The 19,692-nt window shown below is 38.8% G+C and overlaps 1 pseudogene; it reads left to right on the top strand.

Annotated features, from left to right (window-relative positions):
• The first annotated feature begins 14,005 nt into the window (after window positions 1-14,005).
• Window positions 14,006-14,905, top strand: LOC141549423 (SAP30-binding protein pseudogene; annotated as a pseudogene).
• The last annotated feature ends 4,787 nt before the right edge of the window (window positions 14,906-19,692 follow it).

Here is a 19,692-nt window from a genome sequence, read left to right as displayed (position 1 = left end):
CAGATGAAATAATCATACTTATCTATAGCTTAATGGAAAAAAAATGCTCTAATTCTACAATTAATTGGATAAATGCAAATTAAAGGAATTCTGAGTTGCTATTACATTATTATTACTACGTTTATTATTAGATTGAATAATAGGGCCCACCTACCATTGAGACTGTGGAGACTAAGGAGCTATTACTGGTTAAGCAGGAGTCCAGCTGGGAAAAGGGGATGTGGTGGCTGCCACAGGGATCCACAGGTCACAACCTGGGGTTCTGGTGGTTGCTTCAAGGTTTGTGATGGATACTGCAGTGCATTAGCAGGGTCATAGTCTGGGCCTACAGTAGTTCCTGCAGGGGTTTATAAAGGGATTCTGAAAGAAGTAGTCTAAATTTATGTCCATTTGAACATAATTAATAACTGAACAAGTTTTACTATAGACAACTTTTCATAAAATCTGTTCTCTGTATACAATTTAGGATTATAATATTTTTACATCCTTTCTCAAGGCTTTGTTTATTATTAAGCCTCTTTAAAGCAAAATCATTTCAGTTCTTTCTCAGATGATAGCATTTTCCATCATAAATCCTTCAGAGTTGTCTTGACTCATTGAATTTCTGAGAATAGCTAAATTGTTCACAACTGATCATCTTACAATATAATATTGCTGTTACTTTGTATATTTTGTATTACATTTCACTTTGCATTGGATCATGAAAGTCCTTTCTGAAGGTATCCTGGTCATCGTTTCTTATAGCATAATAGTATTTCATCATAACATACCATATTTAGTTCATCCATTCCCTAAATTATGGACACCCCCCAGTTTCCAATTCTTTGCCCTAAGAAAAAAGATGATATAAATATTTTTCCATATATACTTTTTTTCATTTTTGATTTTTTTTTTTTTAATCTCTTTTGGGATGCAGATCTAGTAGTGGTATTACTAGATCAAAGAGTATACATGATGTTGGGCATAGTTCCAAATTGCTCTAAAAATTATTGAATCAGTTCACAACTCCACCAAGAATGCACTAATGTCTCATTTACTCCCATCTCCTCCATCATCCATCATTTTCCTTTTCTATCCTATTATCCAGCCTAATAGGTGAGGTAATGAATGAGATGAGGTGAGATCTTTCAGTTGTGAAAATCGAGTAAGGCTTCATCTACTTCAGAGTTTGAGTAGGCCTGAAGGACTGTGAACATCGAGTCAAGGGCATAATTGCGTTCCCCTCCCATGATATCATCTCCCTATTTCAGCCAAATATGGGCAACTATGTACTTATTGGTCAAGTTCAATTTCATGGGCAGATCTCGAGTTTAGAATGTAAGACTCTCAGCCAATAAGGATGAGGGCAGTGCTGGGAGGGGGTGTTTTGTGTTAGGGATTAAAGGGGCTGTCCTGCCCACAGGAGGCGCTTCCTCTCTTTGATTGTCTGCTCAAAGGGTGGGACGCCCTTCTTGAGAGAATGTACAATAAACTTTGCTTTTCTCTAGAGCTCTCTCCAGCTTTTTTATTAAATGGTGACCCCTCGCCATTTCCGTACCACACAGTAATTACTTCAGACTTGTTCTCATTTGTATTTCCCCAATCAACAGTGATTTAGAGCACCTTCTCATATAGTTATAGATAGCTTTGAATACTTCATCTGAAAATTTCATATCTTTTGATCATTTATCAGTTGGGGAAATAGCTTATTTTTATAAATTTAACTTAGTTCACTATCTGTTTGACAAATGAAGCCTTTATCAGAAAAACTACCTTCAAAAATTTTTCATGTTTACTTTTGCTGTCTTTCCCCTCCATCCCATTCCCTGCTCCCTGTTTATTCTATTGTCTCTTTCACTCTGAACTTTCCTCTATCCTTTTTCTCTGTCCTTCCTCAAAAATGTATTGCTTCTAATTAATTATCCCCTTTCTCTCCTACTTTTCTGTACTGGAAAGACAAATTCTATAACCAATTCAGTGTGTATATCATTCCCACTTAGCCTATTTTTAAGAAAGTAAGGTTCCCTCATTGCCTCTTATCTCCCCCCTCTTCCTTTCCAAAATAAAAGCTTTCTTTTTTCTTTTATCTGAGATAATTTACTAATTCCAACTCCCTCTTTCCATTTCTCCCTGTACATTCCTCTCTCTCCCCTTAGTTTTATTTTTTTTAGATATCATCTCTTCACATTCAGCTAATACCTGTGTCCACATCTATATATACTCCTTCTAAGTGAGCTAATAATGAGAAAGTTCTTGTGAGTTGCAAGTATCATCTTCCAAGTAGGAATGTAAACACTTTAACATTATTAAATTCTTTATGATTTTCTTTTCCAGATTACCTTTTTATACTTTTCTTGAGTTAGGTATTTAAAAGTCAAAGAAAGGGGGAAGGAAAGACAGAAGGAGGAAAAGAAAGGGAGAGAGTAGGTCCTCTTCTCCCCACAAAAAAAAAAAAAAAAAAAGAATTCTTGTTTAAGAAGTCCAAATATAGTACTCATTTGCCCATCTGGTTGGCTAGACTGATTCTAATCCTTACTGAATAATTTCCTAAATCAAGATGGTGCACAATCCCCTCTATTTCTGGATACCAGGAGTACTCAGTATTAAGACTAAGTCCAGGGTCAGGATAAACTTGACTACTTTCCACCTAAACTCAACTGATTCTCACTATACAGACTTATCTTTCCTAAACTGAATTCTAACTGTCAAGTCCATCACTAAAATCTCCTATTTCTACCACCAATTCCTTAACTGAGAACAAAAAAATTTAAACTGAAGTTATTTAGAAGAAAGTTGATTAGGTCACCAGAGGGAAGACTCTGTAAGTTACATGTTATATTAAATAGTACTCAAAGGTATACATTAATTGACCAGCAAAGAACCGGTTTCCAAATGCGTGATCAAGGGATTTTTGCCTATATTTATCTCATTTTCTTGTCCCCAAATATCATGACAATTTTCCTTAATAATTTCTCATAGTCAAGAATTTTAAGGGAACTTATGAAAAAAAAAAAATCAAATGAAGGTGGTCTAGCTGTACCAGATCTTAAACTACATTATAAATCAGCAGTCATCAAAGCCATTTTGTCCTAGCTAAGAAATAGACTAGTTAATCAGTGGAATAGGGTAGGCTCATAAAATAATCAATAACTATAGCAATTTAGTGTTTGACAAACCCAAAGAACCCAGGTTTTGGGATAAGAATTCACTAGTTGACAAAAAACTGCTGGGAAAATTAGAAACTAGTATGGCAGAAACTACGCATTGACCCACACTTAACACCGTATGCCAACATAAGGTCAAAATAAGGTTCATGATCTAGATATGAAGAATTAGATTACAAATAAATTAGAAGAACAAAGACCTGTGGAGGAGGAAGGAATTTGTGATCAAAGAAGAATTAGAGATCATAATTGATCTGAATAGATAACTGATTATATTATTTTTTTTCTTTTTCTGAGGCTGGGGTTAAGTGACTTTCCCAGGGTCACACAGCTTAACACTTCCTAAGTTTCTGAGACCAAATTTGAATGCAGGTCTTTCTGAATTCAGGGCTGGTGCTCTATCCAATGCACCAATTAGCTGCCCCTTTGATTATATTAAGTTAAAAAGCTTTTGTACAAACAAAACTAATACAGACAAGATAAGAAGGGAAGCAATAAACTGGGAAAACATTTTTATATACAAAGGTTCTGACAAAGGACTCATTTCCAAAATATATAGAGGATTGACTTAAATTTATAAGAAATTAAGCCATTCTCCAATTGATAAATGGTCAAAGGATATGAACAGACAATTTTCAGATGAAGAAATTGAAACTATTTCTAGTCATATGAAAAGGTGCTCCAAATCACTACTGATCAGAGAAATGTAAATTAAGATAACTCTGAGGCATTACTACACATCTCTCAGATTGGCTAAGATATCAGGAAAAGATAATGTCTAATTTTGGAGGGGATCTGGAAAACTAGGACACTGATAACATTGTTGGTGGAATTGTGAACTAATCCAATCATTCTGGAGAACAATTTGAAAGTATGCTCAAAAAGTTATCAAATTGGCATACCTTTTGATTCAGCAGTGTTACTACTAAGTTTATATCCCAAAAGATCTTAAAGAAGGGGAAGGGACCCACATGGGCAAAAATGTTTGTGGCAGCCCTTTTTGTAGTGGCTAGAAACTGGAAACTGAATGGGTGGCCATAAATTAGAGAATGGCTCAATAAATTGTGGTATATGAATGTTATGGAATATTATTGTTCTGTAAGAAATGACCAACAAGATGACTTCAGAGAGCCCTGGAGAGACTTAAATGAACTGATGGTAAGTAAAATAACCAGAACCGGAACATCATTATGTAGGGCAACAAGAAGATCAACTCTGATGGATGTGGCTCTCTTCAATGATGAAATGATCCAAATCAGTTCCAATTGTTCAGTAATGAACAGAACCAGCTACACCCAGCAAAAGAACTATGGGAAATGAGTGTGGACCACAACCTAGCATTTCCACTCCTTCTGTTATTGTCTGCTTGCATTTTTGTTTTTCTTCTCAGGTTTTTTTTGTTTCTAACTAGATCCTATTTTTCTTGTGCAACAAGATAACTGTATAAATATAAATACATGTATTGGATTTAACATAAATTTTAACATATTTAACATGTCTTGGACTACCTGCCATCTAGCGGAGGGGGTGGGGGAAGGAGAGGAAAAGTTGGAACAGAAGGTTTTGCAAGGGTTGATGTTGAAAAAATACATCTGTTTTGTAAATAAAAAGCTATAATTATAGTAAAAAAAAAAAAGTGGAAGGAAAAAGGGAAATAAAAAATCTCTCCCTCTCTATTTCTCTGCTGCTATCATACCAGAAATAGTTTGTGGAAATATTTCTTTAGGGGTTCCTCATTCCTCAGTGATTTGAACTCTTAACACTTCCTGACAAGAGGATGGAATTAGCTGGTTTAAACAAATCCATCATATTTTTATTATCAATCATAATCCCACGAAAAGTATGTCAATTTTCCCCAGACTGTCTTATTAGTATATTTTAGATAATTTCAATTGTCTCTCTACACATCTTGTCACTCCTCAGATCCAGCCTTCTCCCTCTAAGCCATTAAAAGCTATTCCCCCCAAAAGCATGTGACAAAATCATTTTTGGATTTCGTCTATGACTTTTTCATGTGAATAAAAGATATCTTTGTCAAAGAACACCAGTGTGAGTATGGTATGGATTCCGCCAACCATCATCATCTGGTGGGAAAGCCAATGAGCTTTTTCCTAGCCAGAAGATAAAGGAATCCTCTTCACCCCCAGTTTATTAAGTCCTATTTCTCCAAGTGGTGAGACCTTGGAGAAAATCCAGTTATTTCTTGAATATCTGTTGTTTCAATTAGAGCATTGAGTTGCTATTGATTAGATCTCTTCAAAGGAAACTCCGACTAGAACACAGCTCTAAGCTTATTTCCCACAGGAAGTAGTTTTAGAAGACCATCAACTTCATAACCTTGAAGGAATTTGGGTCCTATTTGCTGGAGGGGAGGGAAACTGATGGATCAGGTGAAATACTGCCAGCAAAATATTATCCTGTCTGAGTGGGGCCCAGTAAAGAGCAAGTTCAACCTGTAGCTGATCTTCACTACTGTACCTTGCTACCCAATATTATTGAACTTTGAGCTTCTGGGCACTTAACAAGTATCTCTGGATTTGACTTCTAAAAATTTCACATTGTCCTTCAAGATCTCTTCCTTTACAGGGACACCTCCCAGCCACTTTAACAGTCAAAAGAATGGGGAATGATGTGAACTCTAAACAAGCTAATTGTATCCCCTTGTCAGGAAATGGTAAAACAAGCCCATCTTCTTCTTCTTATCCATCATAATCCCACACAAAAGCAGGTGAGCTTTCCTAAACTGACCACACAAAAGCAGATGAGTTTTCCTAAACTACCTTATTATCCTATTTAAGACAGCCTCAGCTTTATGCATCTTGTCACTCCCTAGATCCCACCTCCTTTCTTGAGCTATTAAAAGTTGTTCCCCCCAGAGGTCAGAAAATCATTTTTGAATTTTGTCTATGACCTTTTCACATAAATAAAAGGTATCTTTTGGCAAAGAGAATACCACTGCAATTTCATCACATACATGCTGTGAAGTATAAAATGTGCTCCCAATCCCATTATCAGCAGAGGACCCTATTATAGAAGACTATTTCTACCTGGTTCCAGGCTTCAACTGGGGTTCTTCCAAATTCAAGATGATGCAAACTACACCAATGCAATTTGAAAACCAACCATTAAATCTCTTGTTACCACTGACAGCTAGAAATCCCACACTGTCTCAGTCTAAAGATGTGTGTTCACCGGGGGCAATGCACCCTGATAAAGACTCTGGAGTGCCTAACCTAGCCAATAATTGCCTTACACAAGTACCTAAGACATCCTGAAACTTTATCAGGGTTTATTGAGGTAGTAAATCTGACAAGAGAAACTGAGGCTGGAGACCCTAAAAAGAGTCCCTTTCCATGTTATCGGGACCTAGAAGCCAGCCCAACTGAACCTCTGTTAAGTACCACTAATTTACCTTTCTATAGAGTTCAGCTGACACTACCCAAGTTTTCTATAGAGCTGAACTAAAGCTAAGTACCCATACTTAACTTTCAATAGAACTGAATTCACGTTAAGTACCTCCACTTAAGCTCTATACAATTTGAACTATCACTAATCAAACTTTCTATAGCCTTACTGAAGCCTATCCAAACCCAATAGCTCTGTATTGTCTCAAATCATATTTACGAGGGTGGGAAGAATGGGCAGGTGGGCAGAACAGACAGAACTCTAATTCCATCCAAGAGTTTTGCTCCACAGAGATCTCTTGATGATTCATAATAAACTTTTACTTCTACTTTTACTTATAATTTAGTAAATTCTTTTACTTCACCCAAGCCTTGTCTCATCAAAAGCCTGCACATCCCCAACAAACCTGGTGGCCCGTACGGGGAATCAACAGAGCCAGCTGTAAGTAAGCCCCCTCTTTCTCTGAACCCTCTGTGAGCAGCCAAAGATCCGGATCAACTTTGTCTGCCGGGCATTTCCGCTCGAGCAAAATCCTTACTCGTGGGGACGCTTGCGATAAGGATTTCTGTGATTTCTTTTTTCTCTCTCTCAAGGGAAGCCTTGGAGAACGAAGGAGCTATTGGGAAAAATTCGGGGTGCTTTACTGTTCTTAAGGCTTTGGCGTAATTTTTTGAGGCTTAAGGCAAGAATGGGTCAATTTATCTCATCCATTCCTAAAGACTCACCTCTAGGGTGTCTCTTAAAAAAACAAAGATAAATTTGTCATAAGAGATCTCAAAATAAAAAAACTAATTCATTTTTCCAAAAATACCTGGACAAAGTACCTTCTAGGCAGCCAGCAAAGATGGCCCATATTCGGCTCAACAGATTATAAAATTATTAAGGAGTTGGACTTATATTGCAGGAGACAAGGGAAGTGGTTTGAAGTCCCTTATGTTCAGGCCTTCAATTTGCCACACTCTAAATCCTGCCACCCTCCTCCCTGACGTCTCTCAGTCTGGATAGATTGTCCATAATTGAGAGGACATGATAGACTCTGTATACTCTAGCAGAGCTGACTTGAAGGAAATTCCTCTTGAGAACCCAGAGGCTGAATGGTTCACGGAGGGGTCTAGCTTCCTCAAGGATGGGGAGAGAAAGGTGGGTTATGCAGTGGTATCTTTTTATAGCACCCTGGAAGCTAAGCCATTGCCTCCTGGCACCTCCTCACAGAAATCCGAACTTATAGCATTGACCAGGGCTTTAGAACTGGGGAAAGGGATAAGAGTCAATATTTATACTGATTCCAAATATGCTTTTCATGTTTTGCATGTTCATGGAGCTATTTGGAAAGAAAGGGGCTTGTTAACAGCAAGGAATTCTCCCATTAAACACTTGGGAGAAATTCTACATCTATTACAAGCTGTCCACGAACCCAAGGAGGTCTCAGTTATATTGTGCAGAGGGCACCAGAAGGGAGCGTCACTTCAGGCTAAGGGAAATAGGCTGGCAGATGCAGCTGCTAAAACGGCTGCCCTTACCCCTCTATTGACACCTTTAATTCCCCAGCTAACTGAGTCTTTTACTCCTTCCTATAGCACACAGGAGAAAGCTCTGGCAGAACAAAGGGGATACAGTCTTTCTCCCTCTGGTTGGTACCAGACTCTCTCAGACCACCTCAGTTCCAGAGGCAAATCAGTGGAAACTGATCTCTGGTCTGCACCAGGCTACGCATCTGGGGAGGAATGCCCTCCACTCCTTAGTTGAACGCGTTTTCACTGGCCATAAGCTGGGGGAAACGATCAGGCAGGTCTGCCAGGCCTGTCCAATTTGTGCCCAGGTGAATCCTGAGGGAGCCGTTAAACCCCCACCTCTCCTGAGGCCAATTCAGAGGAGAGGCACTTAGCCTGGCGAGGACTGGCAACTAGATTTCATGCATATGCCCCCCCTGCAGAGGTTTCAAGTTGCTTCTAGTGTTAGTGGACACATTTACTAACTGGGTAGAAGCATTTCCTTGCAGGACTGAGAAAGCCCACGAGGTATCCAAATGCCTGTTACACGCAATTATACCTCGCTTTGGTTTACCTGCCATGTTACAGAGTGATAACGGGCCTGCCTTTATTTCTCAGGTGACACAAATTGTAGCAAAAGCTTTTAAAATTACTTATCACCTTCACTCTGCCTGGAGACCCCAAGCCTGGGGAAGGTGGAGAAAATGAACCACACTCTTAAGCAAGTCCTCACTAAATTAAGTCTTGAGACTCAAAAAGATTGGATTAAAAATCTCCCTATCTGGCTTCTTAAAATCAGAATTGCCCCCAGAAAATCTATTAATCTCAATTCATTTGAGCTCTAGTATGGAAGGCCTTTTCTAACAACTGACATTCTTGTCGACCCGGAACAGCATCTGGTCACTCGATTTGCTTCACAACTTGGTGCAGTTCAGAAGGCCCTTTCTGAATATGCAAACGAGCATCTCCCCAAACCCACAGATGCTCCTGCTCAGGCCAATTCCCCTGTCAGTCCCGGGGATATGGTTTATTTAAAGAGCTGGAAAGCCCAGGGGTCTGACCCCCTAGGCATGAAGTGGAAAAGACCATACAAGGTCATCTTAACTGCTCCAAATGCAGTTAAACTGGAAGGGTCCCCCTGCTGGACTCCTATTTCTAGGATTAAACATGTTGCTTCTGTTTCAGATAACTCAGTTTATTCCTGTGAACCCATAGAAGACCTGAAGTTTCTCTTTTGCAAGATGCCCGGGAAAGACACTGGAGAAAGAAGCTTCTCAGGCTAATCTCCTTTCTTTCTCCTTATGAGGACTCTACTCTTGATACTTTCTCTTCAGCTTTCTTGGTCCTACTCTGTGGATCCTGGGAAATGGGGTGACAACTTCCTAGTCAGACTCGGGAACTCTGCAGGGAATGGGGGTGTCCAGGACTGCTGGGTGTGCCATCGCCACCTCCAGGGTGGATCCCACATGTGGCCTAATGCATTCTTTGCAAAGGCTCCCACAGGCCACCAGCTCCTCAGTAGATGACACCCCTTTGTACTAGCCAACCCCCAGGGGAACTACTCTGACCCAACTGTTCCCTGCTTTCTGGCTGGGAAGGATCTCATATCTACCCATCACCACACCACAGAGACAGTGGTTGTAAAAGGCTGGCTGGATGAAAGACATTCAAGAGAAAATCCTTACTCCTCCCAATTCTTCCTCTGCGTGGGGCCCCTGGTTCTTGACCCCCATCCTAACTCCACTTCTAATAATTGTCTTGTTACTCATATTTGGTCTCTTGATGATTTATAATAAACCTTTACTTCTACTTCTACGTATAATTTAGTAAATTCTTTTACTTCACCCATGCCTTGTCTCATCAAAAGCCTGCACATCCCCAACACATTTAGATCTCTAGCCAGTTGTTCCACGTGATCAGGCTAGCAAAGAATGTTCTGCTAGAGACTACAGTTTGCTGTCAAGTCCTGGTGAGTGGGAGAAAAAGGATTAATTGTTCAGTAGACTAAGTACTCATTTTGAAGGATCCATAGGCTTGTCCATTGGATGAGATACTAGACTCATTATAACCAGGTCCAGAGCATACCATTCATCAGGAGAAATGATCAAGAAAATAGATGTAGGCTTGATGTAAAAGCCTCTAAAGTATTTAGAGATAACCAAATGTGAACAAAATTGCTATAGGAAACCATGAATTTCTCCTTGTGGAAAGGCCTTTGAATAGATCCTTAATGTTCTCTTGCATCCTCCAATCCCCTATTTTTCTGCTTTTCCTTGACATTTTTCTTTGTGATAACATTTGATGCTTCTTATAGGAGAAGAGACAGATCTCCTAGGACAGTATGAATTCTCATGAAAGCTACTGGTCTGGGGAGCACATTTTCCAATTTGGCTTTTACATCTTAACTGTGATTTCTATATTTTTTTGTCCCTGACATGTAGTTTACTTTAGGATTTGTCCAGAGTTTGCTAGATGGGGTTAAATAAAGCAGACACACTTCCTGGGGTTTTGGCATTAGAAAAAAAATCTTTCCAACAAAAATCACCCCTTTTCAGTCTTTTGATTGTGAGTTTAAAATTTTGGAGGTGAATGTGACAAGGACTTTCTTAGTTAAAATGACATTTTATTTTTACTTTGGATAGAGCTTTAGCAATTGTATTAAGCAATGAATTATCGTTGCACACAATTTCCTACAGTCAAACTGAGTTAAGGATACTTAATCCTGTCATGTATACACTCCCAAGGTGAGGCTTTGAAGGACCACTTTTTGATTATAATGATGCCCCTCTTTTTCCCTCTCATGGCAAATTTTGATAATCAGGGCAAGTGTTCAGGAGAAACTGAGAACATTGTAAGATTTTACAAACTTGAATTGTGCTCAATCTGAAAATGTGCTCATTGTATCCCAATTAAGTGAGTATTTGGTCTAATCACCTGTTACTAGATGCACCTGTGTGTTTCTTTCAGTAATTTTGTTGTTGCTGACTTTCCTAATAGGCATCTTTACTTGTGAAGTGTTACCTATTCTAATTATTGGGGACACAAAGGATTATGGCCCCATATGGGAATTGTGGACACAGAATCCCAATTTGTATGCTGAACAGGCTCATTAGATGACAGGTCATTGTCAAAACAATAAATAGCCAGAAGAGAGTTGGGCACTAGATTTGTTAGCAGACCAGACCAGACAAGTGAAGCAGTACTCTAACATAGACTAGTATTAGGCTACTTATTCTCTGAAGAAGGTAGAGTTTGTGGGACATTTCATCTATCCACTTGCTGTGTAAAAAATTGATTATAATGGACAGGTAGTGAAGGAAGTTGCCAAAGATACTGGAAAATTGGCCCAATATCCCATTCCAGACCTGGTGGTCCTCATTTAACACCTCTTGGTGGTCTTGGTCTGGAGGCAGCTGTTTGAAATGGGTTCTTTCTTCCCTGATGATAGCTTTAAATGGAGTCATACTACTCCCTGTTTTGTGGGCCCCTTTGTGATACCATGTATCTATCACAAGAGGAGTACAAGAGGAGTACAGACATCAGTGGGCAGCATAGTAAGATTAAACAACCTGGAGGGGGAGATCCAGACAAACTTGGGAGTATTAAAAAAGATGAGGATGGATTTCAGTAGAGAAAAAAGGATAACCAAAGGAGACTGAGAACAAGACCATTGAAGAAATGTATCAAGAATGGTATGAGAGGAAAGGTCTTCAAAAGTTAATAAATAAGTAGGAGGGATTAAATGGGATAAACTGAGTGAAGACCTCTCATAAGGATGTGGCCTTGATCTGTGCCCTAATTGTGACTTGGGCTGTGCAATAAGTTGAGCTGTAGCTAAAAGCTGCAGGTATTCAGTTATCTCAGATGAACAAACATTTCCTTCCGGTTCTGGCCCCTCACACACTTTGATTAGCATTTAAATACCTAACAGGTAAAGTGTGTTCTGGGATCAATATTTAGTTTCTGGGTAAATTGGAACTCTGCCAGGCAAGGGGACAAAAGGTCAGAAGGGGGGGAGGGTCCTCCTTAGGGTCTATATATTCTTTTGTCTTGCAGTTTGCATTTTGCATTTCTCTACTAATACCTTGTCTGTTGGAAGTTGCCCTATCTAGAGAGATCATAATAAATCCATTTTTGTTTTTTACTTTGAGAGTCTGATTTTAACTATGAATAAGGGTCACTCTCCCACTTATCTTGAAGTATTTATAGGCCTGTCCATTGGATGACACACTACAGTCATTATGATCAGAACCAGAGCACCCTATGTAGTTCTGGGGAGCACATTTTCCAATAGAGTTTTTACATTTCAACTTGGATTTCTACATGTCTTTTTGGGCTGTGATTTCTCTTTTAGGATTTGACCAAAATTTGATAGATGAGGGTAAATGAAAAAGCAGGGTGAGATCCTGAAAAGGGGTAATTTTAAGTGGAGAGATATTTTTCTTTTGATTATGACTTTACACTTTTGGAACTGAATCGAATAAAAAGTTCCTCTCTCAGCAAAAAGAACAAATTCCCTTTGGGATGGAGCTTTAGCACTTGCTTTATGTAAATAAGACTACCTAAAATGCAATTCCCTGAAGACTTCAGTCATTTTTGGAAGGCATATTTTTATTCCCAAGTGTGTTAACATCTTACCAAAATTAGGCATGACTGCCTACTTAATAGAAACAGGTTTTACAAATTAAAAGTCCTACTCACCTTCATTTCTTTCCTTTTAGAATCTGGAGAGTTAACACCTAATAATGTACAGATCAAGACAGCTGTATTTCACAATGTTCACCCACATTACTTATAAGACTAGATTTTACAATGGTAAAATACATTTTGAAATGAAATTAAGTGAAATCCTAAAGTGATAGTATTTGAAGTTATGATAGGAAAGCCTGGACCAAATTTTCTTAAAAAACAAAAATTCAAAAGAACCCACATAGGTTTTGGAGTTTTAAATACTTTGTCCTGGTGTGAGATACACTGGGGTGGGGGGGGGGGAATTGAGAAGGGAAGATGATCCCCAAGATGTAAATTAAACTCATCTACAAGCTATCTTTGGAATGCCATGGAGTGTATCCTTCCCACTCAAAAAAAAAAAAAAACCACACATAAACAAACCAAAAATAAATAAATAAATAAAGCCTTTTCCCCAAGTAGCATTAATTTAACTTCTTTCCTTAAAGTTGTTGTAAAACTCTACCCAAAGAGGAAAACACCTTTTTTAATCCACCTCCAAAGGTGTAAACTCACAATCAAGAAACAGAAAGAAAGTTGAATTAAAATTGCCTCCTTTAAACTTGTTAACTCACAAGGGGAGGTATTAATACCAAGTTCTGGGAAGTTTCTCCACATCCTAACCTGGCCTCTCTGGGTGAAAGAGCCTGATGGGCTTTGTGAAGTTTGCCAGGTACCTATGAAAGGGAAGTGACTTGAAGGAAGAGGTCCATCTCCAAGAGGCTGTGCAGCAGCCAAGGCCCAGAGCAACAAGCTAAGGGGAAGGCCTCCAGTCCCCTTCAGAAGAGACCAAGTAGGGCTTTCCAGCAGCTAAGGCAGGCCTGTGGCCTCCAAAGAGCAGCAGAAAGGTGGATGTTTCCTAGTCTGATGATCATCTAGCCTTTAGTGATCTCACTTTCTCTGTTTCATTCAGAGAATAAGGAGCCTTTAAAAAAAAGCTTTTAAAGAACAAAGAAGTAGCAAGGCTGGGAAGAGGGACTCAAAAAAAAAAAAAAAATCAGTGAGGCAGGAAGCAAGGAATCGAGGGTATCTAATTTGACCATAGGGCGGGGGGCAGGGAGCAGAAGGAAGGGGCGTCCCAGCGTCCTTTAGGAGCCCAGGCACTGGGAGGAAGGCAGAAAGTAAGTCAGCGAGGGTGACGGCTACCTCCCTGCCAGAGACTCACACTCCTTCAGTAGTGAGCAAGGCCCCAGCGTCCTTCGGAAAGCACGGGCTCGAGGGCGTAAAGAAGGAAGGAAGATGTCTGGCAAGAAGAACGTTCTGCCTTCGCTGGTGGATTACTCAGAGTATTCGGAGCCCGAGTCAGACAGCGAGGCTGGAGTGGAAGCGGCTGGAAGGGTGACAGGAGCGGAGAAAAAAGGAGGCTTGGTGTGTGAAGCCTACCGACATGATTTTACTCCACTTGAGCGAGATCAAGATGGTTACCGAGAAGGGGATGAAGAGCACATCGGACACTCAGAAGGTACCGATTCGAAGACCAAAAAGACGCAGGCTGATGCTCCAAAGGAGTTTTCAGACCTGGAAAAGAGAGATCCTCAGGAGCTGCTTGCCTCTCTCCTGGACAGCATCAGGAACTTGTCTCCAGATGAGATTAACATCCCCCCAGAGCCACCTGGCAAGTGCTCACGTCACCTCCAGGACAAGATAGAAAAACTATATGAGCTGAAAATAAAGGAAAAGATGGACCTGAATTACATCATTCAGAGGAAGAAAGAATTTCGGAATCCCCGGATCTATGAGAAGCTTATCAACTACTGTGCGATTGATGAATTTGGCACCAATTATCCCAAGGATATCTTTGATCCCTCTGGATGGTCTGAGCATTCCTACTATGAGGCACTAGCTAAAGCGCAGAACATTGAGATGGACAAATTGTTAAAAGCCACAAAGGAGAGAAGGAGATTTGAGGTTGAGAGAGGCGCCGGTGAGGTCACAGCCAGCACCGGAGCTCCAGCTGCTCAGAAGAGAAAAGGCAAGTGGGACTGTGCTATCCCAGGGACCAGGGCAGCCCAGCCAACCATCCTTTCCCCAACAACTCCCTTGCCAGCCATTGTCACAGTGACAAGCAGTGCTAGTGGCTCCAAAACTGCCGTCATCTCAGCTGAGGGCAGCATTGTGAAGAAAGCCAAGCACTGTTAGATACAGGGCTGGACAATACTTTATTTGGAGGGACAGCTACTCCTGGACCTTGCCATAAATATGAACTTAGATGTGGAATGCACTACATGCTCTCACTGTTTGCATTTTTGTTTTTCTTCCTAGGTTATTTTTACCTTCTAAACCCAATTCTTTCCCTGCAGCAAGAGAACTGTACGGCTCTGCACACGTATATTGTATCTAGGTTATACTATGACATATTTAAAATGTATAATACTGCCTGTCATCTAGGGGAGGGGTGGAAGGAGGGAAGGGTAAAATAGGAACGGAAGTGAGTGCAAGGGATAACGCTGTAAAATGTTGTAAAAAATTACCCATGCATATGTACTGTCAATAAAAAGTTATAATTTAAAAAAAAAAGGAAATAGCATTTTTTTTAAACCATGCCTAGAAAATTTTTAACATTTACATCCTTGTAAAACTTGTTTGTCCCAAGTTTCTATCCCAAGTCTATTGGAATTGTGGCTAAAAAAAGCTAAGTCTTGAAGTAATTGAATATCATGTAATTTTGCTGTGACGGTGTACAATAAATTACTGGTTCTGCTCACTTCAAAAAAATAAAATAATAAACTGCTTCTCAATTTATAATGCAGAAAATATGGGGGGAAACTTTTTTGTTTCATAAACATATTTTATTATGTGTTAAGAATGCAAAAAAAAAAAAAAAACCAACAACAAATAGACCATTTTATCCTCTCAATGATGCTGGGAGGTGGGCTCTGTTGTTCTCATTTATTCCCATTTTATAAATGGGACATCTGAGGCATGCAGAAGTAAAGTGATTTACCCAATTTCAAACACCTAGTAAATGGGTGAAGTAAGAGTAGAACTGCATTCTATTTCAAAATTTCAGAAATTTTCCATTATTTCAAATGCCTTTTGTGTATGTTTCATGCTGTAATTCTGTTGTGCATTGTAGTTACTAAATAGTTTTGCCAGTCTATTGAATGTGTCATATCTCCACACATTCCACTCACCCTTTAATTGAAGGTTCCATGAGGGCAGGTGTTATGCTTGTATCTTTTTATCCATCCCCAATTTTCTATGTGTGGGGAAAAGGTGAAGCACATATTGATCAGGTACTGTTATCTAAAGCGTTAAGGTCTCAGTTGAGGAAGCATGTGATTTTAGATAAGGCTTGCACTATATTTTATTGTTCAAAGTAAGACATGGGTGGTAAAGTTAAACATCTACTAATTTCCACTCACCAAATAAGGGAATAGAGACTATGTGACCCATCACACAATATAGAGGGTGGGATTTGAGGGGGTTCTTTGTATTAAAATTGTAAGAACTCTCAATGGAATGACTCTCCTACTGTGGGTATCTTTGTTGTCCTTTTGGGCTCACAGGCCAGGAGAGTCCACTTCTTGAGATTCTAATAAATTCTTTCTGTACATCATTTGGAGCAACTCCTGAGTAGTCAGTTTGGGTAGATGCAAGTGTCCCGAACACCTATCACATAAATTTCTATCTGGACATGAACTGGGAGATAATGACCAAGAAGGTGCTACATTTGCAGCACCTGCTTCTGATCTTAGATTGGGAATACTGAAAATTAAAGGATTTACCCAGAATCATTTATAGCCAGGAGGACCATGTAGTACAGGTCAAAGAATGCTGGCTTTAATGTTACACAGTCTGAGTTCTGAGCTTTGTCACCAGTGTGACTTTAGAAAATTCACAAGACCTGGTGCCTCATTTTGGTCCTACTTGCCAGACCTCTTGGGTAATCAAACCTGCTTGGTGATGAAATCACACCTGCCTGGCCTCTGCATAGCTTGCTGTATTCCAAGCTGTCCTATCCCAGGCATTCTTGCCTGCTTAATTTGAACTCAGTCTGCAGTAATTCATGTTATTCTGACCTGGTACAAATCCTCACTTCAAGTTCCTCATTGGCCTGGTGGGTGGCCTGGAAGTTTGAGGAGCAGAAATTCTTGAGACAAAAGGATGCAGATATGCAGGAACAATAAGCCCCCTGCACAGATAGGAGGAAAATTTGTCTGAGAATGTTAAAATTTCTCCTTGAACCCAACTTTCACATAGTCCCTTCATACACTGACTGATTTGTCTACTTTTTGTTTTCATTTGTGTTTGCTTAGCAACATTATGGTTAGAAAGCATTCAAGGGTAGAGTTAATGATAATAACAATCTTGATCACTTTTACTAGCCTTCAATTTAGAAGAGTCATTTTCTTAGCCCTCCCCTAAATACATTCTAATGGTTCTTTTTCACTTCTATGATTAAACATATAATTGTTTGACATTTAAAGCTTTTCCTAACCTCCAATTCCCCCCTTCTTTACCCCTCCACCTTTTACCAGCCTTTTCCTTTAATCCATTTTCCCTCACCACGAATATGTATCCTGCAATCCAGTGATCCAATGATACTGGCCTGCTGATTGTTCCTCCCAGGACACAAATCTCCTAGTTTCTGGGTATTTTCATTTGCTGCACACTTGTAATCCTTACTTATTTCTTTTCCTGGCTCCCCTGGCTTTTTTCAAGGCTTTGTGAAAGACCATCTCTTCTCCAGGAGCTATTTCCTGGTTCCCCTTTAATGCTAATCCCAGTTATCCAGTTTATCTTATATTGAGTTTATTTGTACTTGATTGTTTTCATCTTTCCCCCACAGATATCTATACACTTAAGGGCAGGGATTTTCTTTTGTCTTCTTTTATTCCCAGTGCTTATGGCAATAATCTGTATAGTAGGTGCTGTCTTCAACAATGATATGATTCAAACTACTTCCAATTCTTTAGCCTTGAAGAGAACCATCTATACCCTGAGAGAGGATTGTGGGAAATGAGTATGGTTCACAACAAAGCATTTTCACTGCATTTTGTTTTTCTTTGCTTGTATTATATATGGCTTTAAAAAAAAAAAAACTAGTTTGATTTGATTTTTCTTGTGCAGCACGATAATTGTATGTGTATGCATATATTGGACTTGACCTGTATTTCTACCATGTTTAATATATATTGGACTATTTGCCATCTAGGGAAGGGTGAAGGGGAAACGGGGGAAAGAAACTGGAACACAAGGTTTTGAAAGGGCTAATGTTTAAGAATTGTCCACATATATTTTTTGAACAATACAAAGTTTTAATATTAACTATTAAAACAAGATGAAAATGTCAAAAAAAGAAAAGAAACCTAGTGAAACATATTCTGGATAGGAGCACTCCTACCGCCTATGGCGATAGTGCTTAAAGTGGAACCAAAGCAGAAAGATGCCACTGACAAACTGACAGCAAAAGCCATGTGTCTATCAATAGTCCCACATTGAAGACAATGTCCTCATAGGGAGATCCAGCATGGAAGTAGAGGATAAGGGGAAAGTAGAATAGAAAGTAGACAAAGAAAAAGATCACCACCTCAAATGGATCCTTTCTGGAAAATACAGAGATATTATTGCCAAATTTTGAACTCCCCAGATCAGAGAAAATTTTTCAAGAAACAAGGGGAAAAAAGCAATTCAACTACACTGGAGATAATACATTGGAGATACAATTAGAATTGGACAGGACTTAACTGCCAGTCGCAATAAAATATCCCAGGTCCTAGAATCACAACCTCCAGCAATCAAAAGAACTAAGCCTGCCACCAAAAATACATCCAGCAATATTATCCATAACTTTCCATGAGAAAAAAAATGGACATTTAACAAACTTGCAGATTTTCAGAACTTTCTATCCATCAAACCTAAACTCAACAGAAAATTTAACATAAAAGCTAATATCAAAGATCACTTTTAATGAACTCCCCAAATTTATGTTTTCAATGGAAATGTATACCATTGTTGATTAAAGAAATGAACATTAAAAGAACTTTGAAATATTATTTTACTTCTACCAAATTGGCTACATGATAGAAGGGGGAAATAGCAAATATTGGAGGAGTTGAAAAGTTAGGATGCTAAAATGATATTGATGAAACTATGAACTGATTCAACCATTGTGGGAAGCTGTTTGGAATTATACCCCACAAGTTATAAAACTTTGACCAAACAATACCATTAGTAGTTATATTTCTCCATGTGATCAAGGGAAAAAAGGGAAAGAACATATATATCTTTTAAAATATTTATAGCAGTTCCTTTTGTGATGACAAAGAACTGGAAACTAAGGGGTGCCCATTAATTGGGGAATGACTGAGTAAGATGTATTTTATGATTGTGATGGAATACTACTGTGCTGTAATAAATGACAAGAAGGTTGATTTTAAGGGGAAAAACATGCAAAACCTTGCACAAAATAATGAAAAGTGAAAATTAGGGAATATACAAAATATTGTATGTAGTTTAAAGGAATATCTTTAAAAGAGTATCTGCAAATGACTAAGCTATTCTGAGCAATATGAATATTCAGATCAATTACAAAGGATTTATAAAGGAAGGTTCTGTATACCTCCAGAGAAAGAACTGATAAATGGAAGTATTTATTATGTAGTTTCATTTGTAACATATATATATATATATATATGTATGTGAAATGTTGGTCTTCTCCAGTGAAAGGTTGGGAGGGAAGAAAATAGCTCAAAACTCAAAATTTAACAAAAATAAATTAAACAATTAAAAAAAAAGATTAAATTCAAATAGTATCTACCTTTCTTCCTTCCCAGAGAATGATTGATGTATTGTTCTAATAAAAAGTGATTTTACCCACCAGAAAATAAAAAAATAAAGGTAGTTTGAAATAATTCAACAAGATTTAATTGTTGAAGTAAACTAGTGAATAAATCACTTAAATTGAATTAGATTTTACAACT

Source organism: Sminthopsis crassicaudata, chromosome 1 (assembly GCF_048593235.1).
Source record: "Sminthopsis crassicaudata isolate SCR6 chromosome 1, ASM4859323v1, whole genome shotgun sequence".
Classification (NCBI taxonomy): domain Eukaryota; kingdom Metazoa; phylum Chordata; class Mammalia; order Dasyuromorphia; family Dasyuridae; genus Sminthopsis; species Sminthopsis crassicaudata.
Note: the sequence above shows the minus strand (reverse complement) of the source record. Positions and strands in the feature narration are given on the sequence as shown.